The 19,192-nt window shown below is 38.3% G+C and overlaps 1 protein-coding gene across 1 annotated transcript in view; it reads left to right on the top strand.

The window, feature by feature from the left end:
* The window catches only part of ZFYVE28 (zinc finger FYVE-type containing 28), a 212,425-nt gene that overhangs the window by 126,374 nt on the left and 66,859 nt on the right, over positions 1-19,192 (top strand). The window lies entirely within an intron of this gene.

Consider the following 19,192-nt stretch of genomic DNA (forward strand, 5'->3'; position numbering starts at 1 on the left):
TGCATTCAGAATCCATCAGTTCTTTATCTGGCTGTGTATAGCGTTTTCCTTTGTGAGTCCTTTGTACTTGCCTCATATCATTGTGTTGCTGAGAAGAGCTGAGTCATTGATAGTTGATTATCACACAAAGTTGCTGATACTGTGTACAATGTTTTCCTGGTTCTGCTCATTTCACTTTGCATCAGTTTGTACAAGTCTCTCCAGGTTTTTCTGAAATCTGCCTGTTCATCATTTCTTATCGCACAACAGTATTTTACAGTCACATACCACAGCTTGTTCAGCCATTCCCCAATTAATGGGCATCCCCTTGATTTCCAATATTTTGCCATCATGAAAAAGGTTGCTTATAAATATTTTTGTACATGTAGGTCCTTTTTCCTTTTTATGATCTCTTTGGGATATAGACCTAATAGTGGTATTGCTGGGTCAAAGGATATACACAGTTTTATAGTCCTATATATAAACTATAATCTATAATCCTGTAGTTCCAAATTGCTCTCCAGAATGTTTGGATCAGTTCACAACTGCATCAACAGTGTCCCAATGTTCCCACATTCTCTCCAACGTTTATCATTTCCCTTTTTTGGCATATTAGCCAACCTTTTAAGGTGTGAGGTGGTACCTCAGAGTTATTTTAATTTGCATTTCTCTAATCAATAGTGATTTAGATAATTTTAGATGCTGTAGCATTTGGTGCATGTATATTTAGTATTGATATTACTTCATTTTGTATGGTGCCTTTTAGCAAGATGTGGTTTCCTTCATTATCTCTTTTAATTAGGTCTATTTTTGCTTTTGCTTTGTCTGAGATCAGGCTTGCTACCCCTGCCTTTTTTTTTTTTACTTCAGCATAATAGATTCTGCTCCAACACCTTGCCTTTACTCTGTGTGTGTCTCTCTGCTTCATGTGTCTCTTGTAAATAGCATATTGTACGATTCTGGTTTTTGATCCACTCTGCTGTCCACTTCCATTTTATGGGAGAGTGCATCCCATTCACATTCACAGTTATAATTACTAACCATGTATTTCCCTCCTTCCTGTTTTTTCTCCTGTTTGTCCTCACTCTACTTTCACCCTTTCCCTCCTCACAAACATTTTGATTCTGTCTTCTGCCTCCCCTGGTTTTCCCCTTCTTCTGTCAGTCTGCCCCTTCCCTTTACATAATTTCCTCCCCTCCTACTTTCCTGTCAGGTATGATAGATTTCTATATCCAACTGATCATGTATGTTATTCCCTCTTTGAGCCAATACTGATGAGAGTAAGGTTCAAGTGATGCTCATCACCCACCCTCCCATCTTTCCCTCCACTGTAAAAGATTTTTTTGTGCCTCTTCATGTGAAATAATTTACCCCCATTCTACCTCTTCCCTTCATTCTGTACCCAGTGTACTCTTCTTTCTCATCCCTTATTATTTTTTTTGTTATTCCCTCAAATTCACCTTATACCTGTATCCTCTGTCTATGTATATTCCTTCTAGCTGTATTATTAGTGGTACAGTTTTTAAGAATTGCAAATATCATCTTCCCATTTACGAATGTAAACTGTTCAGCTCCATTGAATCCCTTATGTTTTCTTATCCCTTTTTGGGCTTCCCTTGGGTCTTGATATTGAAGATCGAATTTTTTGTTCAATTCTGGTCTTCTCCTTATGAAAGCTTGAAATCCTTCTATTTCATTGAATTACCATTTTTCCCCTTGAAGTATTATAGTTAATTTTGCTGGATAGGTGATTCTTGTTTGTAGTCCTAGCTCCCTTGCCTTCCAGAATATCATGTTCCATGACCTCCTATCATTTAAGGTTGCAGTTATGTATCAGTAATTAAGGTGGGACTTTTTTATTGTTTTCTCTTTTGGAGCACTTATTCAATCAAGTGCCCTTGATGTGTCCAGCTTTTATTTCTTTGATTATATCAGAATTCTTCAATGACCTCCTTACCTCAAGGGAAAGCTTAGTTTACATGGGTTTGAGTCACATACTAGTGACGCCAGAAGCTTTTAGGTCATGTGGGTTTGAGTTGAATGTTGTGATGCCCTCTGACCCTGAACAAGGTGTATAAATTCAGAGGTTGACATTTTTCCTTTGGGGCTCTCATTCACTGGAAGAGTGTCATGTGACTTGAAGAGACTCTGGGCAGCCATTGTTAAGAGGGCCCCCCCCCCCCCCCGCCGCCCCCGGTTGTAAACCCAGATGTCACTCTCCTGGTAACTGTGAATTGTGATTTGAATCAGACAAGGTCTGTCTGTTGATGTTTGTAATTTCTACTTGTATTTGCTCTGAAGTTCAGGGTGCTGGCTTTTCCTCCTGAACTAAGTGAGTTATATATGTATGTGTGATTAAAGTGAGATTGTTAACCCCTTAAAGTTATTTTCCCTAGTAAAGCACATCAAAGAACCTGTGCTGGCAGCTCTTGTTGCTAGTCTTTTTGGACCTTACACCTCAACAGCTGCTGCTAGCCAAATTGTTACAGGCTGCTAAGTCCTATGTAGTTCCAATTGTGGCTCCCTGACATTTGACTTGTTTCTTTCTGGCTGCTTGTGGTATGTTTTCCTTGACCTGATAGTTTTGTAATTTGGCTATAATGTTCTTTGGAGTTTTTATTTTGGGATCTCTTTCCTGAGGTGATCGGTGGATTCTTTCAATGCCTATTTTGTCCTCTGGTTCCAGGATATCAGAACAGTTTTCCTTGATAGTTTCTTGAAAGATGCTGTCCAGGTCCTCCTTTTGATTATGGCTTTTAAGTAGTCCAATGATTCTGACATTGTCTCTCCTGGATCTGTCTTCCAGATCAGTTGTTTTTCCCACAAGGTATTTTATATTTTCTTCTATTTTTTTCATTCTTTTGAATTTGTTTGATTTCTTCTTGATGTCTCATAGAGTTATTAACTTCCACTTGCTGAATTCTAACTTTTAAGGAGCTGTACTTTTGTACTTCCTTTTCCATTTGGCCAACTGTATTTTTTAAGGAGTTGTTTTCTTCAGTGGATTTTTGTATCTCCTTTTCCATTTCGCCAGTTCTCCTTTTTAAGCAGTTGTTTTCTTTTTCCAAGCCATTGACTCATTTTCCATAATTCTCTTGCATCACTCGCATTTCTTTTCTTAAAAATTTTTCATCTACCTCTCTAATATGATTTTTAAACTCCCTTTTGAGCTCTTCCATGATTTCTTTATGGGCTTGAGACCACTTCCCATTTTTCTTTGGGGTTTTGCCCATCAGTGTTTTGACCTTATTGTTGTCTTCTTCCTTGTCACCATAATAACTCTCTGTAGTCAGATTCTTTTGTTGTTGTTTTTTGCTCATCTTTTTTGGCTTTTTTTCCTTTCTTTTAAATTTGAGCTTTGCTCCCTGTGTGGAAGTGGCACTGTCTCAGGCTTTTTGTGCCAGGGGCTGCTGCAGGCCTTGGTACTTTACCTGGTGCTGTACTGATGTTGCCCTGAGGCCCACGAGGGACCCTTGTGTCTGGAGCTGTCCTGACTGGGTGGGAGTGGGAATAGCTGGTGCTGCTGGAGGCTTTAGGGATCTGGCAGCTTACCTGATACTGAGCCAGGGTCCTAGTGCCGATGTCTGGTGCATTCCGATGCTGGTGGGGTGTTTCTGCATTTCCCCAGGCTACACTGAAGCACTTGTCACTGGAGGCTGCCTGTTTGCCCTGGGCTACACTGAAGCATGTGGCAGGGCTGCCTGTTTGCTTAGGCACCAGTATGGTTGGCACCTACCTGTTTGCTTGAGGCTATGATGAAGCACATGGCAATTCTCGGGGCTGGAGTCTACCCATTCCCTTGGCTGTGTGGAGGAGGGGGGCCTGGTGTTGGCATTTGCCTACTCTGCCACGCTGGGGGTCATCTTCTACTGGTTTGCTGAGAGGGAGCTTGCTGCTGGCTTGCTGGGTCTCTTCCTGTCCTGGACTGTACTCTCCTTTTACCCAAGTGAGACAGACCTTTCTTGCCAATCTTCCACAATTCTTGAGCTAAAAAATTGTTTTGCTCCATCTTTTTGCTCCTTTGCTGTTCCAGGATTTGTTTTGGGGTGCTATTTTATGGTTGTTTGGAAGTGATTATGGGAAAGTTATGGTGATTTATGGCTTACTCTGCCATCTTAGCTCCCAGAAGTCCTATTACATACTAAGATCTTAATAAATGCCTGTTTTCTTCCTCTATTTGTTTATTTTTATACTAACTATGGAATGCAAATGAGTTTGAAATTGCTATGAAAATGAGTTTATACTAGCCGTGTGACCTTGGGCAAGTCACTTAACCCCAATTGCCCTGCCTTCCCCCCTCCAAAAAAACAAACAGACGAAAATGAGTTTATATGACTTCCATGCTCTGAAACTAATAGTATTTGTATTAGAATGTAAGCTCCTTGAAAGCAGGTATGTTTTCATTTTTGTCTTTGTATCCCCAGCACCTAACACAGTGCCTGGTATATAGTAGGCACCTTCTAAATGCTTATTGAATGGAATTTGCATAAAATAATTCTCCAGTAAGACTATAACATTTTTATTTACATTTGATATTGAAAATGCTTTGCAAATTATGTGATTACTGAATCACAGAATCTTATGTCACTGTTTTATAATATTTACACTGTCAGCTGATATAGTAAAGGGCTTCTTAAACTTTTTCTGCTCACAACCCCTTTAGCACTTCTTAAACTGTGGGTTGAGACCAACAGTTTAAGAAGTAGTATATTTGACCCTAGGTTGGAATGCTAAAAGTTGGCCTTCAGAGTAGTCATATTTCAGTATTTATTTTTATTACCCATTTTAAAAAGTCTAAACTTTCAATTTATTACCAAAATCTTACTGCTAATCCTATTTTTTTAATTGTTCTGATAGAATCAACGAATATTTTGTAGTAATTTAATCTAGGACTAATTATACTAAATACGGTGCTCACACATTTGCATTTAGGTGCTCTTCAGTCTTTTCATTTACATCATTTTAGTTGTGTATTTGTTCTCCCATTTCTATTTTCTTTTCATTGCATTGAGAACAGTCTTGTGTTACTAGGACATGAACACAAATAAGTATGTGATAAGGTTTGATTGAGAGTGGGAAAATTTGCTAGGAAAGTATTAAGGGGTAAAGTCACTTTATTACAATACAGTATTAGGGTTTGTTCACCAAGATCAGTATCAGTCATTCAACAAGCATTTATTAGGCACTTTATATGCACCAGGTGTTGTGTTAGGCCTGAGGGATACAGAGACAAAAAAATGAAACACTTTCTGTTCTCAGGGAACTTATATTCTATCAGAGGAGACAGTGCATGCTTATAAACTATTTATAGATCTGTGGGTCATCTGTGTAGAGAAAATATTTTAAAGCCATATTAGCTGATGTGGTCACCTAGAGGGAAAATGTAGAGAGGGAAGGGAAGACGTTCCCCCTCCAGCTGCCGTGCACACACACATGCACAAACTGGTATGTTTGACAAGCGTGCAGAGGAGACTGAGAAGTAGTAGTCAGATAAGTAGGAGGAAAACCAAGAGAGAGTAATGTTGAAAAAAACCCAGAGAGGAAAGTATCCAGGAGCAGATGGTGAACAGTGTCATTCAACAGAGATATTTAAAAAGATGAGGACTGGGGCAGGTAGATGGCACACTGGATAGAGCACTAGCCCTGGTGTTAGGAGGACCTGAGTTCAAATGTGGCCTCAGATACTTTATTAGTTGTGTAACCCTAAGCAAGTCACTTGTCCCCAGTTACTCCCCCCCCCCAAAAAAAAGACAAGGACTGAGAAAAGATGGTCAGATTTGGAAATGAAGATTATTAGTAATTTTGAAGAAAGCAGCTTTAGTTGAGTAATGAGTTCACAAGACAGATTGCAAAGGATTGAGAAGTGAGTGAGAAGAGGAGATTGAGAAGAGAGGAAGTAAACACAATGAGTGTAGCATGTGTAGTTTTTCTAAGAGTTTGTCTGAAAAAGGGAAGAGAGATTGAGGATGATACCTTTTGGCAATTGTATGTCTAATGAAATTTTTTCTTAAGGATGGAGGCAAAGGGATTATTTGAAAACAATAGGGAAGGAACCAGTAGTAGAAAATTTTAAAAAAATTAGAGGCAGGAAAGAATGATCAAAGCGGGGAGATCTACTGGAAAAAGTGGAGGGGATGGTTTCAAAAGTTCCTTGACAAGGAAAAGGGCCAAATCACATATGGGAGGAAAGGAAGGTAGAATAAGGGATGATAGCAAGGGTTTTGAGCTCAAGAGTAGGCAAGGGAGCTCATATTTTCCCAATAAAATAAGGTGCAAGGTCTATAGCTAAGAGAGCAGGAAGAGGAGGAATAGGAAGCTTGAAGAGAAAAGTAGGACCAATCTGCCCAATTTGCACAATGGGAAATTTAATATAACAATTACTGCTTACTGGCAATGAGATAAAACATGAAGGGAACTTTGAAAATATCTTTTTAAAAAACCAAAATACCACTATTGGCAAAGAATTGGAAACTGAAGGGATGTCCATCAAATGGAGAATGGCTGAACAAGTTGTCATACATGATCGTGATGGAATACTATTATGCTTTCAGAAAAACCTGGAAAGAGTTACATGAACTGATGCAAAGTGAAATGAGCAGAACCATGATAACATTGTACACAAGAACAGCAACGTTGTGTGATGATCAACTGTGAATGACTTAGCTGTTCTTAGCAATGTAATAATGTAAGCCAGTGAAAATGCTTTGATGAAAAATGCTATCTCCAGAGAAAGAACTGATGGAGTCTGAATGGAGATCAAAGCATCCTTTTTCTTTACTTTTATTTTTCTTTTTTTTTTAATTTGTGTTTTCTTTCACAACATGACTAGCATGAAAATATGGTTTGTATGACTGCACACGTACAACCTATATCTAATTGCTTGTCTTCTCGGGGAGATGTGGGAGGGAAGGAATTTAAAATTCAGAATTTTTAAAAACAAATGTCAAAAATGTTTGTATATGTGGTTATGGAAAAAATAAAATATTAAATTTAAAACAACATAATTAAGCTCAAAACAAGATGGACACTAAAGTGTACAGTAATAGCTACAAGGACTGCACCTGTGATTTCATCACATGGAGCTCCAGCAACGTATCTTGACATCTTCTCTATAACTTATGACCTTAAAGCATTGATTGGAGCTAAAAGGGTAAGATCACATAACCGTTATAGCAAATTTTAATAGTGTTTTGATCTTTCCACAGTTACAAGTTAGAATAATTTCCACATTTTTTTTAAGTTTTGAGTTTCAGGTTCTATCCCTCCCTCCCTTCGCTTTTCCCTCCCTGAGACAGGAGATGGTTCGATGTATTTGAGCATGTGTAGTTATATAAAAGAAAAAAATAACTGCTGACTTATTGTCATCATCAGTTAATATGAATTAAACACTAAGTAACCAAGATAATATTTCACATTCTCAATTGCAGTGGCATAAGTTCAAAACTAAATTTTATAGGGTCCTTGATTTAGACCTGGAAAGGACCTTTGAGGTTATCTAGTTTTATCCCCTCACTTTTACAGATAAGTAAATTGAGACCCATAGAAGTGAAGGAATCTGTTTAAGGTCACTGAAATAGTAAGTAGTAGAAGCCAGTGATTTGAGCTCAGGTATTCTTTGTCTTTTAACTTTCATCTTTTAAAATTTTGAGTTCCAAATTCTCCATCCTTCTCCTCCCTTAGAAGGCAAGCAATTGGATTATACATGTGCTAATATTTCCATATTAGCCATTTTGCAAAACAAAACACAGACCAGAAGAAAAGGAAAGAAAGAGAAAGCAAAAAAAAAAGTATGCTTTGATCTGCCTTCAGACTCTCCTGAACTCAGGTGTCCTAACTACAGATCCACCACTGTTGCTGACTGAATATATGTGCTGCTCAGATAGCTACTCACATCTCATTACTCGTTTAGATCTTCTAATGGCAAAATTGTTATCGTCCAAAGTAGTAATTTTGCAGACTACAGAGGAGATAAAAAACAATGCTCTTTCCTTATGATAAATTTTTTTAAATGAGTTGTATTTCAGTAAGTAATTGTAACATTAGCTGTAAACATTTTTTTTAACCAGTAATAGCCAAAATCGGTCAAAGTCTTGATGTGAACAGCACTAGGAGTAAAGGGCATATGAAATAATTAGAAGATTATATTCAAACAGTTCTAAAGTATACATGTGTGGGTGGCCATTAGGGGACAGATGAACCATTTAGTGTAGGTCAGTGCAGTCTTTGTTTAAGCAAATGCCAAAGCTGCAGACTCCATTGATTTTTCCTTGTTCAGACTGGGTTCTTTACATGTCCCACGATTGACTTTTCTGCTGGCATTTGTACTACTGATTATCTTTCTTCTCTAGACTTTGTCAACATTACAGTATCTTCAATCTAATCCTATTTCTCCGTTCACACCTTCTTTTTTCTGAAATAGTGAGTTCTGGAAGAAGTTGATTTACTGTACAAGTCTGACTTTCATGAATTTCATATACACGTCAGTTTTAGTGGGAAAACACTGTGGGATTTGCAGTAGATGTGAATTGCCTCTTCCTCCTGCTCTTCTTACCCTTTTGTCAGAAGATGCAGTTGTCCTGAATGTAATCAATATGACCTTTCTAGAGCCCTTCTATGATTGTGCAATCAGCATAATGATAGTATGTGATGTTTATGTGAAACTTTTATTCCTAATGTATTCATAATCATTTCATTAATTCATTCTGCATCCTTGAGAAGTAGGTTATTATCATTCCTAGTTCATAGATAATAGAATTTAAAAAGAGAGTAGAAGAGAATAACTTCATCTTTATGGGGAAATCTTTGACAGACCCCAAGTACAATTTCAGAAAATCCAGACCATTGACCAGTCTTGAGTTCTGTTATCTCACAAAGTTATCTAGGATATCAGATTGTTTCTAAAACTACATGTAACCCAGTGAGCTTATGAAAGCACTATACTGTAACAGAAAGAGTACTGAGCTGGCAGTTAGAAGATAGGGGTTCAAAACCTAGCATTTCCACTTAGCGGCTGAGTGACTTTGGACAAGTCGCAACCTCTAGAAGATTAGTTTCTTCATCTGTAAAATGTGAATACTAATACTCATGGTGCCTTTTTATGGTATTGTTCTAGGGATTGGTAAAACAAAGCACGTGAGAACATTTTATAAACTCAGTCACTGTACAAATATAAGGGTAAGGGTCCCACAACTAATGATACTAGTGCTCCTAAAGAATGTGAAGGGTTTCAGAAGGTGTTGTCAAAGACACAGTAGCCATGAACTTTGTGATACAAAGTCATTATTGTCCCAAGGACTCTTTAAGGTAGGGGTGTGTGTGTGTGTGTGTGTGTGCATGCATGCACACTTTTGTGTGTATGTACATAAGATAGTTTGCATTCCAGACTATCACATGATTTCCCCAAGAACGCATGTATAGTACAGGAGAACACAAACACTGATATATAGGCAAAGCCATCTATGGGCAATCAACAGTTATCTACTAGGTACCTACTGTATGCCAGGAACTGGATTAGGCCCTGGTGCTGCCAAGACCAAAGAACAACAGCTCCTGCTCTAAAGGAGCATCAGTTTCATCAGGGGAGACAATATATACATATATGAATCTGTACCGAATAGATAGATACAAATAAATACACAGTAAAGAGATAGATACAAATAAATACACAGTAGAGAGATAGATACAAATAAATACACAGTAGAGACATAGATACAAATAAATATAAAGTAGAGAGGGGTAGGGAATCAGGAAAGTGTGAAGAGAGTACTTCAGCTGAGTGTTGTAGGTAGGAAATGAGGAATTAGTTGAGGAGAGAGTACATTCCAGACATGAGGGGTGGCCAGTGCAAAAGCATGTAGACAGGTGATGGAGGGTCATTTTATCATGTGAGAGGACACTGGTATGGTATAGTAGAGTGCTGAGCCTAGAGTCAGGGAGACATAAGTTCAAATATGCCCTCAGACACAAGCTGTGTGTCCTTGGACAAGTTACTTAACCTTTTTGTGCCTCAATTTCTTCATCTGTAAAATGATGAACTTGGATTTGTTGGCCTCTGAGATTCCCTTCCAGCCCTCCATCTATGATGCCATGATGTTCCTCCCTCAGGAGTTGAATTGCTTTGCAACACTACGGTCTCACCTTCCCCTCCCTTCTATTACCACAATTAGTTCTGTAGCCATGGCCCAAGGAGCTGGTTTTAAAACACAAACCCAGGGGGTCCTTGGTTTTCTCTGTTTTTATCTACTTCTATCTAGAAGCCTTAGAGAGGAAGAGAGGCTGATGCCTACATTGGGGCTTTTGCTGCCTTCTTATTCTCACAACTCTACTGCCATGCTAATAACACTCATTATTATTGTTATCATTATTATTATTTCTTGACTCTGCTACAAATATAGGTATATCTTGCATAGCATTCCTCCCATAACCAATGTCTTTTGCAGTAAAATATGTAATTTATTATAGTCAAACCCCACTGTAATATTGCAAAACTTCATCAGATCATAGGAGTTGTAATTGCCCTTAGAAGTCATCTGGTTCAATGTCTTCATTTTACAGATAAGTCCAGAAATTAAATTACTGATCCAAGGTCACACGAGTAGTCAGTATCGTTGCTGGAAGTTGAACTCACTGTGCATGCTGCTTCCTTCCTTTGTCTGATTATTTCAGATAGCCAATTATAGATCTAAGCTTAATTCTCTCTCAAATATTGTTCATTTAATTTTTTTACTATAGCAGAATTAGCTAGCAACATTAGGTGGGTTACACCTTGATATAGTTATACAAGCCTTCACACTACTTATAATATACTTTAATTATCCATGTACAGCTTGGATGGCAGGCTTAGTTTAGTTTCAGCCCTGAAAGAAGTTCAACACCATAGGTATGTATAGTCTGTATTTCCACTAATAAAAATATACTTTCACTAAAAGGAGAAAACAAATGATTGGCTCATTCAAAAGTAATAAGAACAGTAACATTCTAATTTGACACTAGGCACAAGTACAATGTATGTTGCACTATTAGTATTTGCTGGGATAAGAAATCAGAAGGAAATAGAAGTTTCACATTTGGTACAAATCAAATTATATGTGTGTATATGTATATATATGTATATACATATATATGTATATACATATATATGTATATAAAACATGTATTATAAAATACTACTTTATCAGTCAAAAGCAGACAGTCTTCAGCAGGGGATAACTGGGAGAGTTGACCCTAAGTAGTAGCAAGAGTTCCAGTTAATCCCGTTCAGATTTTGAATTTTCTTGTTAGCAGATGACATTTTCAGTATTGAAATGTAAATTTTTGTTGAAATAGAGTTCATTTTCTTTAGCCTCATCACAGATCACAGTTATTTATAGTATTTGACTGGAAAACTCACGCTCAACAATTCTTTTTTTTTTTAACTCATATTATCCCACAGAAGTGGTCAGCCTCAACAAGGTCAAAGCTAATTCACTGTCCTAAGAAGTCTATAACTATTGCAGTTAATATTAATCTCCCAGTAAAGAATATTTTAATACCTTGGTCTACTAGCTGGAATGGCATTTCAGGGGTTTCACTGAATGGCAAACCCATCTTTTTATGGCTATGAATGAACCAAAATGTAAACCTCTTTCTATATTAACCTCTATGGAAACAATAAACAGCATTGCATCATTTATAGGGTCACTTTCAGTGATTCCAAACAAGAAACTAATAAGTATCATCAGCATCAAAGGATCCAGCCAAGGTGAAATAATTTCCCAAATGACCCAACTCTTGAGTAGCTTTCTACTTAAGGCCTTTTGATCCAGTGGAGAGAATTGATTGGTAAGTTACTTTTCCTCTTCAAGGTTTAATACAATATTGTTTAAAAATTCCTTAACAGAGTAGTTCTATTTTTTAATGACGTGACAACCCTCTGTTCTTTTTTTTTTCCTAAGGTGACAACAGCGCTGGACCCCTAACCTTTCACTGAAGTTAATCTTCATTTTGATCGCCATGTAAGTCTTACAGCAGGTGTAATAATTGGTCCCCTTGTTTCATTTATTTAAGACTTTATTTAGGATTCAATAAATGATGTGCCAAGTGATTGATGTTTAGTAGAGGAAGTTTCAAAGTAGAAACTGAGGAAAAGCTCAAGAAAAATACCATGTTTTGTGTAAATTGGTAAATGTTGTTACTAGCTATAGAGAAATGTATTTCCAGTAGACACTTAAATAAAGAAAAATGAAAAATAGCAGAATTACCTGAAATGGATGCTAATTTGAAGTATACCAAAGATCTGTTGGACAAGATGCTAAGAAACTGGTATTATTTATGTTTTTAAAATAATGCCTCATGCATATTTCTCTAAAAACAAAATCAGATAAAAAGTTGGGTTAGACAAGCACAGGCCTACATTCTCTAGTGTGCAGCTGACACAAGACTGTTGAAACAGAACACCATTTCACAGTGTTGATCCCTGGAACAGGATCTTCCGGATAAGGGAAGAAATGGGAATTCTGAGAAGAGAAGGAGGAAGATGAAAGAACCCAAGAGGGAACTGAATTTTTTTTAAAAAAGGATAAGACACAGTGCTTGAGAAGTCTGAGGTGGAGAACTGAGCTGCAACAGATATGGACTCGTTCACCTTGGGGTAGCTTCACCAATTATGAGGATATAAGCAGCAGACAGCCAGGTGAGACTGATGTCCTGTGGCTATAAGTGACAAGACTCGTGGAGGCTAAGGTTTTGTATCAAGTGTACAAGTGAGGAAACTGAGGCAGATCGTTTAAGTGACAGTTACACTTATAGTAAGTATCTGAGGCTGGATTTAAATTCAGCACTTCCTGACTCTTGACCTGGCCCTCTAGCCACACCACTTAACTGTAGATTTATTTCCAAAATACCTGCATTAAAACCAGCAATCCATGGGAACTCCCTACTGGAATAGAAAACAGGCTATATAAATAAACTTTTACAATTAAAAATTAATTTCTTCATTCATCATGTCTTTAATAACTTTTAAGTTACTCTATGCTATATGCCTTCCAGTCTTTTCACTCTTTTGGTTCCATTTATCTCTGTATTTCCCTGTGTTTTCTCTTCATACTATTTTAGGCAGTTTATACTATTCCTTTTGATATGCTTTCTTCACTTTGTGTTGCTTAATTTTCACAATTTAAGATTTTTCTTCATATCTGTCTATTTTAATGGCATCATAATATTTCACTGTACTGAAAGGACATGATTTATTCAGAAATTTTGAGATACCTAGCTTGCTTCTAGTCATTGATACAATAATATTGAGATGTAGTGGATAGATATCTTTTTTACCTCAATAGCTCCTTTTAATTTATTGATGACACTTTTAGGATCTATTTCCAGTAATGGGATTGTTGAATAAAAAAGCACCACCAGGTTTGTAACTTTCATCAATTCCACCAGATTGCTTTCCAGATCTTTACGTGTCAAAAAGTCAGATCAAAAGACTTGCTTCTCCACAAGGCTGAGCTTTGCTCCTCTTGGTAATTTCCTGCAGCATTCTTTTAGGTATCATGGGGTAGTAGAGAGAGCCTGGGCTCTAGAAGACCTGAATTCATATTTTGCCTGATACATTTAAAAGTGGTGAGACCATGAGCATGTTCCTTAACCCCCATCTGTCTGTTTCCTCATTTGTAGAATGAGGGCAGTAGTGGCATCTCCTCCACCAGGTTATTGTGAGGATCAAATGAGGTAAGGAATAGAAGGTGCTTTACAAATGGTGCAGATTTAGTATTATTATCATGCTGTTGTGTTGAGAAGTAGAGCTGGGGAGAAGAGTTGCTGCCATGATTTCAGACGAGGTAACAACAACAGTTTATAATGTTGAAAGAAAAATGGGGAAACTACTACTTAAAGGCACTATAGACAAAGAAACTATAGTTTTAAAATGTATATCCCTAAATTACATTTTTGTTATTCAGTCACATCTGACTCTTTGTCACTCCATCGACCATAGCACTCCAATGCTGTCCATAGGGTTTTCTTGGCAAAGATACTAGAGTGGCTTGCCATTTCCTTGTCCAGTGGATTAAGGCAAACAGAGGTTAAGTGACTTGCCCAGGGTCACACAGCTAGTAGGTATCTGAGGTTGGATTTGAACTCGGGTCTTCCTGACTCCAGGAAGTATTCTCTCTACTGAGCCAGCTAGCTGCCTCTAAATGGCATAGTGTATAAGTTCTTAAAGGAAAAGATAATGGGATTGTGAAAAAACATTAGCATAATTAGGAAATATTTTAATATGCCTTTCTTTCAGAGTAAGATAAATCTAACAGAAAGATAAATTTAAAAAAAAGAAAACCCCAACAAATGATTGGAAAAAATAAGTTGAAAAAACTTTTGATGTTTTCTGAGTGGGAATACCAAAAACAGCCATATTTCTCAGCATCACTAGTAATTTTACAAAAGTTCACAAGAACACAAAGAAATCCTAACTGTAAAAAGGCAGAAATATCAAATGCATATTTTGCAGACTATAACTCAAGAAAAATAGTAACTAATAAAGAGGGGGCATTAGCAATATAAACAGACTTAAATGAAGGCCAAGTAATAATAATGCTTTTTATTTCTTTTGTAAAGTCACCTTGGGTTTTTTTTGTTTAGGTAATTTTATTTATCCCCTTTTTTAGTCAGGTCACCTAGTCTTTTCAAGGAAGCAGCTTTTAATTTTACTTATCAATTCTGTAGTTGTTTTCCATTTTATCTATTTCTCTAATTTTTAAAATTTCCTTTTTATGCTTTTGTTAATATTCTGGTTTTTAATTGCACATTAGTTAATCAGTCTTCCTTGTTTTAAAAATATATTTGGTTCATTCATCCTATTTTGCTAATGTATACTGTCAGACATTTTTTTCTTTTGAGAGCCAATTTTAGCTGTCTATAGTGATATATCATTTTCATATGGTGATTATTTCTGTGGCTTGTTCATACTTGGTCTATAGTTATGAAGTCACCACAACTGAGAAATATGTACATCCTTTAATGTTTTCATTCAGAAGATGTAAGTTTTTCAGTTCTAAATTTTTCAATAGTTTGTTCAGGTATATATTTTCCTTTTTAAAATCTTTTTTAGATTTGTCAAGCAGAGAAAAAAAAAGAGGGAGAGAGAGAGAAGGAAAAGGTCCCCTATAACTATTCTGTTACTATCTAAATCTTTCTGCAAATAGTATTATATCATTGGCTACATATATGTTTAATATTGATATTGCTTTATTGTCTGTAGTTGTTTTCAGTAGTTCCCCTGTTTATCTTTCTTGATACTGTAAATTTTTATTTTTGTTTTATCTAATAGCATAATTTCAACTCCTGCTTCTTTTTGAGTGACCTAATACATAGTAAATTTTGTTTGTTCCAGTCACTCATTTTCAACATTGTACATATCTTTATTTTTAGATGTGTTTTTTCTGCTCTTCTCTGTAGTTTTTATTGGATTGTTTAATCCTTTCATTTCTAAAATTATGATTTTTAGATTCATGCTTTCCACCAGTTTGTTTCATACAAATTTTATCCCCTTCCTCTTTTAAGTAAGAACTTTGTCCTCATGATTAGTTTTACTTTCATTTATTTGAGGCTAGTCTCTTCCAATAGGCTTTTCCCCCTGCCCCTCTACTGTTTATCTGGTTCACTTCAAGGTTTTTAAAAAATGAACTTGAATTTCTGATTTATCTTTCTTTTTGTCTACTTTTCACTCCCTTTTGACCATCCAATTTCTGTACCCATTTTTCAAATCTTCCCTCCCTATCCTACCCCATTCACCTCTTAAGTTGCAGTCTTTTGCCACACACTTTTCCAAGAAGTTTTCCTTTGCTTAATCCTCATCGTTTCTCTTTCTTTCCAGTCTATTCCAAATTTTATTTTCTTATTCATGGGTCGCTTATTATTCTTTTATTCTGTGTCCTTCATGAAGCTAAGGTTTCTAAAATATCAGATTGAGGTTCTTCTCCTGTCCCATTTATGTAGTGTTGCTTTTGTAGATTTTATTTTTTGCTGTGCTTTGCTCTTCAATGTTGAATAAAAATAGTGCTGTGTGGTGGGAGTCATTCTGTGCCCCAAGTCATGAGGTCCAGAACAACTCCATCCAAACCATCCAAACTGTAATCAGTATCCATTACTAAAGCTGTGTTGTCTCTGGTTCTGTGTCCCACCCTGCCCACAATACCCCTACCATTCTGAATATGAATCCAACTTTTTTTTGCCTTCCCTTCTCCTTATTCTTTAAGTTACCCTTAAATTTTTAACCCTGTAGGTCCCCTTTATGTCTTAATAATCCTACACTCTTCTTGATTTTATTCCCAAAATTAATCTCTTTTTTAAAAAGCTAAATATGAAAGGAAATTGATTTCATAGAGTGGTGGGTTCTTGATAATTGTACTTATTTACCTTGGGTGGCCAACAACATTCATTGCTGCAAAGAAGTCAAGAAGAGTGAGGCTTGAGAAAAGGCCATCAGATTTGGGGAGTTTGGGAAAGGCAGTTTCACTTGTGTGAAGAAGTTGGAGACTGCATTGTGAAGGGTTTAAAAGAGAGTGAGAGAATAGAGATTGAAGGCAATAAAAATAGACAGATTTCTCCCCAAAGGCTTTTGGTTCATAAATGAAGGGGAGATACAGGATAATAGCTGGCAGGTATGGTAGAGTCTAGTGAGGGTTTTTAAAAGGTGAGGGAAGACTTGCGTGTGCTTGCAGGTGTCAGGGAAGAAGCCAGTAGATAGGGAAAGATTGAAATTTTGAGAGAGAATTATACAGTATAGAGAGTAATGATGGCTGAATTCGTAAGAGAAGACTGAGCCTTTGCAGAAGGTTAAAAAAACCCAACTCAGTAATTACCACCAGAGAACTTTAATATTAAGAGCTTTTATCCAGACTCCTCTGCCCCACTCCAGGCAATCGCCCACTCTTGCCATCACAATGAACATACTTGTTGAGTCGTTCCCCAAATGATGAATACCTCCCTTAGTTTGTAGTTATTCGCTAGAGCAAAGGAAGTTGCTATAGACATTTTTGTACGTATGTATCCTTTTCCTCTTTCTTTGATTTCTTTATGGTATAGGCCTAGAAAAAGAGAGTGAGGAGGGAGGGAGGGAAGGAGAGGGAGAAGGTCCCCTCTAACTGTTTTTTTTTTCAAGTATCTCTTAATTGTCAAATCTGATAGTCTTTTCTTAGTCTTCATTTTTCTTGACCTTTCTAATGCATGTATATAATATTATTGACTACCTTTTCTTGGATAATCTGTCCTCTTTGTATTTTCGTTGCACTGCTTTCCCCTGACTCTCCTACCTGCTCCTTGTTAGTCTGTTTTGATGAGTCCTAATCTGTATCATTCTTCCTAACTATAGGTTTTACAAGAAGTCTTGGTCCTTAGTTTTCTTCTCTATATATGCCCTCTTTTCTCTTGGTGACCTCATTAACCTTTATTAGTTTAATTACCATTTCTATTTAGGGAACTCAAACACCTGTATCCAGCCCATGTTTCTCTTCTGGACTAGACAGGTATCTCTTCCAAAGTCCAGTCCTACATTTTTATTCAGTCATTTCAGTCATGTCCAACTCTTCATGCCCCATTTGGGGCTTTTGTGGCAAAGATACTGGAGTGGGTTATCATTTCCTTTTCCAGCTCACTTTACAAATGAGGAAACTGAGGCAAACAGGGTTAAGTGACTTAACCAGGGTCACACAGTACATGTCTGAGGCCAGATTTGAACTCATGAATATGAGTCTTCCTGACTCCAGGGCTGGCACTCTATCCACTATGCCATCTAACTGCCCTCCCCCAGCCCCACATTTCAGACTAATATCCTGGAGATACCTTAAGTTATCTTTTTTTTCCCCCAACATGGACCAGGCCAGGAGACCAAGCTGTGTTTATTGACTGTCCCAGACAAGGTGCATGATTGAACGTAAAAAGGTCCCTCTGAGGAACTGAGCCCCAGCCTTCCTTGGGGGGCTAAATAGCCCCCCAGTTCCAACACCCAAACCTGTCCCCCACCCCACCCCTAAAAACAAGGCACATATGTACATAGATAAAATAAACAATGATTGGGACTGGCGCTGAACCCATAAATAACAAAGAATACAAAACTGGTCCACAAACCCTTCCCATGGTCAACAAGCTGGGGAGAAGCCTGAGATGGGAGAAATCAGCAAGAACAGGTGGCCTGGGGCGGGCCCTTGGTTAGTACATGGTTTTACTTTCTCTACTGTGTTCCCTGCCCAGTAGCCAGCAAGCTCTGCTTGGACCTTCCACTGAAGTATCTAAGGCCAGGAAGGCCAAGGGTCCCACAGGGGGCTGCTCCCTCCGTGCTGAGGGCTACGTCCCCTGCCTTGATTTGAGAGGCTGGCCCAATCCAGTCTTCCCCCATCCTAATCCTGCCTCCAGGCGCTCCCACAGCTCTTTTTCTGTGTCAGAAGGTGAGGTTGGGCACTACTTCCCAGACCTCCTTCCCGCTCTTAAGCCTGAGGCTGCTGGAAACCAAATAGCCTCTAGGAAGTGGCCCCGACTGGCTGACTCCAAGGGTGACCAAGGCTTCAGGGAAGACATTTGGTCCGTGGTGAAAGCAAAGCTACTGGTCTGTGGTTCTCAAGGGCATCTGGGCACTGCCAGCAAGCAGAAGACAAGGTCTGCCAAGCCTCAGAATTGCCAGGCTTTCCAGGGTGGTAGGGAGAAATCTACCCCAGAAGGGCCTTCTACCCAAGGGTTCCTGGTGATACAGTAACCCCTCTGATTGAGGGTGAAGATGGCCTTTGGACATGTCTGTGATGCTCCATCTGAGGGACCCCCTGGCCAGCAATGATGAGGGCCTCCCCCAACACTCCCCTGGAGCTGTGAGAGGGGCAGGGGAGCGGCATCTGCCCACAAGGACAAAGCCAGCCCTGGGCCTCTGCCCTGGCCTGAGAGGGGAAGAAAATAGCATCTTTGTCCCAAGAGAAGGAGGGCCCTGCTGGGCATACCTCTCCTGGGTGTGGGGAGGCAGATAGAGCAGCTTTGAGAGGCCCTGCCCATTTTTGAACTAAGAGGCCTGGGTGGGGGGCACAGGCCCAGGGAAGAAGTTGGGCAGACCAAGGCCCAATCACGGTCACTTCAGCTGAAGAATTTGGGATATAAACAGAACAAGGACCAGGACGCCCAAGGAATGGAAACGAGCCCCCCATCCCCCACCATCCAGATGGTTCCACTGATGGTGTCACTGGGCCATCCCACTATG

The sequence above is a fragment of the Trichosurus vulpecula genome, chromosome 6 (assembly GCF_011100635.1).
Source record: "Trichosurus vulpecula isolate mTriVul1 chromosome 6, mTriVul1.pri, whole genome shotgun sequence".
Lineage (NCBI taxonomy): Eukaryota > Metazoa > Chordata > Mammalia > Diprotodontia > Phalangeridae > Trichosurus > Trichosurus vulpecula.